This window comes from Phocoena sinus, chromosome 8, assembly GCF_008692025.1.
Source record: "Phocoena sinus isolate mPhoSin1 chromosome 8, mPhoSin1.pri, whole genome shotgun sequence".
NCBI classification, from domain to species: domain Eukaryota; kingdom Metazoa; phylum Chordata; class Mammalia; order Artiodactyla; family Phocoenidae; genus Phocoena; species Phocoena sinus.
Window position 1 is genome coordinate 25,092,750 of NC_045770.1, and position 6,236 is coordinate 25,098,985.

General features: G+C 51.8%; 1 pseudogene; it reads right to left on the minus strand.

Annotated features, from left to right (window-relative positions):
• Nucleotides 1–2,008: 2,008 nt before the first annotated feature.
• LOC116758281 lies at nucleotides 2,009–4,379 on the minus strand (annotated as a pseudogene).
• Between the last annotated feature and the right edge of the window lie 1,857 nt (nucleotides 4,380–6,236).

Consider the following 6,236-nt stretch of genomic DNA (forward strand, 5'->3'; position numbering starts at 1 on the left):
GAGGGTTGGATTGGGAGTTTGGGGTTAGCAGACGCAAACTATTAAATATAGGATGGATAAACTACAAGGTCCTACTGTCTAGCACAGGGAATTATATTCAGTATCCTGTGATAAGCCATAATGGAAAAGAAAAAGAGTTTTATTTATAGGTTCCATCCCTAACTGAGTTGGCCCATCCCTTCCCATGGTTCTAAGTGCAGCCCGAGGCTGCAGACTTCCCACTGTGGTCTTCAGCTCCAGAGCAAGCCACCTGCAAACCAGCCGCATCTTCCCAGGGGCTGGCAACTCTCCTTTGCTACTGATTCCAAGACACATCCAGATAGCACAAATGTGACCATGAAAACAAACTCAGCCATGTTCAAATCAAGGAAATAACATTCTTATCTCTGTTTAGTAGTCGCTTAATTTTAGAATAGCTTAGAGTTACAAAACAGTTGCAAAGATCTGTACAGAGTGCTGTGGACCCCCGACCCAGTACCCCTATTTCCAACACGTTAGTACTTTAGTACATTAGTACGACATGTTTATCCAACTAAGGAACCGAGATGGATACATTATTATTAACTAAAGTCCACACTTTATTAGAATTTCCCTAATTTTCCCCTAACATCCTTTTTCTGTCCCAGTCTCCTCTGGGCTGTGACATTTCTCAGACGTCCCTGGGTTTTGATACCTTGAAAGTTTTGAGGAGGACTGGTCAGGTATTTTGTCCCTCAATTTGTTTGTCTGTTGGTTTTCTGATATTTTTCTTATGGCTGGTCTGGACTTACGGGGTTTGGGGCGGAAGATCCAGACAGAGATAAAAATGCCATTCTCCTCAGGTCACATCAAGGATACACACCATCAACGGGAGTTGTGACAAACGAGTTTACCCTTGATCACCTGGCCAGTATCGTCTTTTTTTTTTTTTTTTCCTGCGTTGGATCTTCATTGCTGCACATGGGCTTTGTCTAGTTGCAGCGAGCAGGGGCTCCTCTTCCTTGCGGGCATATGTTTCTTATTATGGTGGCTTCATTTGTTTTGGAGCACGGGCTCTAGACGTGCGGGCTTCTGTAGTTGTGGCATGGGGGCTCAGTAGTTGTGACTCCCAGGATCTAGAGTGCAAGCTCAGTAGTTGTGGCCCATGGGGTTAGTTGATCTGCAGCACATGGGATCTTCCCGGGCCAGGGCTCGAACCCGTGTCCCCTGCATTGGCAGGTGGATCCATTTGTTTTTTTTTTTTCCTTTTGGAACCAAAACTTTAATCCCAAGGATTCTCACAAAACATATTACAAATGACAGCATGAAAAAAAAATTGCACAATAACTCAAAGTTCAGCTCTACAATATACTCTTAATCTGGCAGGACATTGGTATCTTGATAATCTCAACTTCCAAAAAACATTACAAAGAGCTATGTATTCATGTACAGCAATCACAGAGGGGACTTATGACCTAACTCAAAGGTAAACTAACTTCCTTGAAACTTCTTAGATTGTAAACTCACTGGACAACCTCTTGTCCAGTGTGAAGACTAGTGGAATTTTTAAACCTCTAATCTAGGGTAAGGGTGCAGCTTTCATTTCTACCTGCTGGCTTGAGTTCACAGCACCTTTTAAAGACTGCTTGCTTAACTACAGCTGCATACCATATCCCAGCTACAGAAAGTCTTTTCAATGTTTGCCGGTGTTGTTTCCATAATAATAAACATCACACTTTAGGTGGGCAGGAGTTAGAGTTTTATTATCAGTCTAGGCAAGACCAAAAATTCAAAGCAACTTCAATTTTGCTTAAGGGAACATTGTAAAGTAACAATTCTTCATATTACATGCCTCATATGACCCATTTCAAACCATAGAGAATGACACCTTTATGTGTCACTGTCCCAAGAGACAAACAAATGTGAACAGCTAAAACATTTAAAAAGTGAATCAAGCTTCGGAAGTCTCAAACAAAACTTGAATTTTCTGTACATACTCCTGTCAAATGAAGTTATTTCCTGTGCACCACTCCTCTTGCAAAGTGGTCTTCTATTTCCTTTCATTTGACCTGGATTGGCTAGGAGACCTAGAGAAAGATCAGGACGGCTTGTGATTTCTCTCCTGGGACAGTGATCTCTCTCTTCTCCTATATCTAGAAAGGGACCTGCTCCAGCTGCGGGAGAAGCTTCTCCGTCTTGGAGATCTGTGGTGAGGGGGAGGACTCCTCCTTCGATAATCATCTCGAGGGCGACGACACCAAGAAGGAGGTGGCCATGATTTCGACTTCTCCTTTCCCCATTCGACAGGTCCACTCTTACTCGGCAGCCACAGAGTGTTCGCCCGTCTACTTCTCAGACAGCATCCGCTGCATCTCGGGGATCTTCATTTTCAACAAGAGCGAAGCTGGGAGGGTTTTTAGCAACCTACACACTTCGGAGTGGTCCATAATAGCCTAAAGCTCATTCGAATTCAGTCTTGTTACCACTGTTTCCAAGATTCCTTACATAAACATTACAGTCCAATGGACAGGAATCCCGATGCAAGACCCTCGTGGCTCCTGGGTTTCATGGGCCACAGGGTGATCCCGGGACTCTAGAATCTGGCAGCTGAATCTGCTCACACAAGCTGTCCTGTGGAGATGCTTTTCCCCCTATGTGTCCAGCCCAGGGCCCTGCTGTCTAGGCCCGACCTCCAGGGTGACAGGGTGAACCCCAGGTCCCTGGAGCACACACTCAGAGTCCTGGTGACCAGACTCATGGGGCTGGGGCAGCGGCTGGACATGTGTGGCCACCCTGGTGGTGTTTGGCCCCATCTGCACTTCCAGTTCCAGCTGAGAAAGAGCCTCGCTGTGTTATTTTCTCCTGGTCGTGTGAGGATCCCCGGTGTCATTTGACAGAAATGTAGATGGTGTGTTCTTTCTCTCTTTTCTCCCTGCTTCCTCTCGTCCCACTCTCCCTCCCTCTCTCCCCCTCTCTCCCTCTCCCTCTTTCTCTCTCTCTCTCTCCCTCTTCCCTCTCCCTCTTTCCCTCTCTCCTCCTCCCTCACCCTCCTCCCTCTCCCCCCTCCCTCTCTGCAGAGGGAAGGAGGTGGAGGGAGGAGGGAGAGAGAGCAGGAGAAGGAGAGAAGGATAGAGTGAGAGAGCGAAAGAGGTCTTTCCCTCCCTCCCTCTATCCCTCTGTCTCTCTCCCTCCTCCCTCTCCTGCTCTCTCTCCCTCTCCCTCAACCTCCTTCCCTCTCCAGAGAGGGAAGGAAATGGAGGGAGAGGGAGAGCGGAACAGTGAAACAGGGACAGGGAGAGAGGAAGGGAGAGAGGAAGAGGGAGAGAGGGAGGGGGAAAGGGGGAGCGGGAGAGGGGGAGGGATAGAGGGAGAGGGAAAGAGGGAGAGAGAGGGACAGGGAAAGAGGGTCGGGGGAGAGGGAGGGAGAGAGGCAGAGGGAGAGATGGAGGGAGAGTGAGAGGCAGCAAGGTAGAGGGAGGGAGGGAGAGAGGGAAAGAGGTAGAAGTGCTGAGGAGGGGGGCTCCCTCCCTCTCCCACTCCCATCCTCTCCCCAGTGCTTTCTCTTTTTTCTACTTCAACAAACTCCGGGCGCCTTTTAGATCAGCCCTGAAGTCAACGTTGATGCTTGGACAGCCTGACCTCCCTGCTGACTTCCAGCCCAGGACCACCGCTGGGAGATGAAGTCTGCAGGGCCCTGGGTGGCGGGCTGCACAGCACCTCTGATGCCCAATCTCTCATCATTTATGAGGCAGCTGCCAACTCCCCTCCCTGACTCCCCAAGATTTGGGGCCTTTTTAATATGTGTCGATAATGCCATGAGCTACTATTTAACTTTTCCACGAGGACCCATCTCCCAAAATGCAGTGGTTTTCAGCCTTGGCTGCACTAGAGAACCCCCAGGGAAGGGAGAGATGTCTCTCCCTCCCTCTCTCTCTCTCTCACTCTGTACTTCTGTCTACCTCTCTCCCTCGCTCTCTCCCTCTGGGGTGATGCCCGATGAGCTCAGAATCACAGATGTCCCCCCCATCCCCTCTCTGTGGCTTGCATGGGGGATGGGTCTTCTCACTGTGGCCTGGGCACGGCCTTGACATTCAGACATCGGGTCCTGCATGGACACTTGTGTTTGTTCCATAGCGCATGTAGCTGCAGTCTGTGCTTCTGTAGATGGGGGCTGTGCATGAGCCCTTCATCTTCCCCGCAGACACCACTGGTGCTCGCTCGGCCTCGCGGGTGATGCGGGGGGGCACAGGGGACAGTCCTGTGTCCCCACCTTCTTGGGCTACAGACAGGCCATGCTGGTTCTGTGGTGACTGGGGGGTCTCAGGAGAATCCGACCGCAGACCGGAGAGGTGGCCCCAGAGAAGGTGGTGTACGCCTGGGGCAGGGCTGCCTGCAGCACGATGGGAGCTACAGATCGCCATGGTGGCCATGGTGGCCAATTTCAAAAAGCCTACGCCCAACATGCCCTCCCTGCTGCAACATGATGAGTGGGAGACCTACTTCCATGACTTTGGGCACGCGATGCACCAGCCCCGCTCCCAGGCACACGGCTGCAGGCAGGGGGTGGGGAGGTTCCAAGAGCACGTGGGCCTCAGGCAGGCCCTCGCCATGGGATTCTTTCCCTCATGTCACCCCACACGTGGCGACGCCCTCGGTGTCAGTTTCCATCATCAAACCCCAGGCACTGGGCACGAAAATAACGAATATGGATGCCTTCGAGGCTCTAGAGGCTAGAAGACCCAGATCAAGGAGTCAGGGCTGGTTCCCTGCATGTTAAATACATGTACTCAAGAGTTGCCTTAGAAAATACAAAAGAAAAGAACTTGGCCTACCAGTCTGCTGACAGCTGGTTATGAGAACCAGAGGGAAGGCTCTGGCGCCAGGGGCGCCGTGCCCTGTGAGGCCCTGAGGTGGGTGCCAGTCTCCGAGGAGGCTCAGCAAGTCCCACTCACTTACCCAAGTCGTGGGCTGCCAGCTAAGAGTCTGGGCTCAGGATCCAATGCTCATTCAGACTGCCTGCGGTCAGCCTTTCGTCCTGAGAGTGATGCTCGCACAGGCTGCAACACAAAGCATGGGGACAGTTTATTGAGCTGTGCAGCCGTCACTACTACCATGCTTTGGACCACTTTGATCAACCCCAAAATGTCCCTCACGCCCTTAGCTATCACTCCGTCCCCTCGCCAGCTCCTGATATCCAGGAACTGACTCTCTATGTGGATCTACCTGCTCTGGACGTTTCTCCTCAGTGGGGTCACACCCTGTCTGTCCTTCTGTGTCTGACTTCTCTCGCGTAGTGTAGTGGCCTCAGGGTGCATCCATGTGGCAGGGAGTATCATGGCTTCACCCCTTTCTGGGGCCTAGTGATGTAAAGAAGACAAGAGACAAGAAAGGAACGTTGCATTCAAGTCTGGTGACAGCCGGTGATGAGAAAACGTGGGGAGGCAAGGGGGCCGGGGGCACTATGCCCTGTGAGGCCCTGGGGGTAATGCCAGTCTCCATGGAGCCTCAGCAACTCCCAGTCACTACCCCAAGTGGGGGTCTGCCAACTGAACGTGTGGGCATAGGACCCACTGCTCGTTCAGTTTTCCTGCAGTCAGCCATTGGTCTTGAGAAGGATGCTCTCACAGGCTGCAGCAGTGAGCATGGGGACAGTTCAGTAAGCTGTGTAGCCGTCCCTACTGCCGTGCTTTGGACCACTTCCATCACAACAAAAATGTCCCTCACGTCCTAAGCTACCACTCCGTCCCTCGCCAGCCGTGAAAACCAGGAACCCAAGCTCTGACTATGTGGATATACCTGCTCTGGACATTTCTCCTCAGTGGTGTCACACCCTGTGTGTCCTTCTGTGTATGACTTCCCTCGAGGAGCATCGTGTTCTCAGTGTGCATCCATGGGCAGCGAGTGTCAGGGCTTCACCCCTTTGCATGCTGAGGGACAGAGAAAAGAAAAAGAAAAGAAAGGAAAATTGCATGCAAGTCTGGTGACAGCCGGTGATTACAACCACAGGGAAGGCTCTGGGGGCAGGGGCGACATGCCCTGTGAGGCCCTGGGGCTGCTGCCAGTCTCCATGAACACTCGGAACCTCCCAGTCACTTCCTCGAGTTAGGGGCCACAAACTGTGCATCTCGGCCCAGGACCCACTGCTCGTTCAGTCTTCCTGCAGACAGCGCTTCGGCCTGAGAGCCATGCTGTCACAGGCTGCACCGGGGAGCATGGGGATAGTTTACTCAGCTGTGCAGCTGTCACTACTGCCATGCTTTGGACCACCTCCATCACCC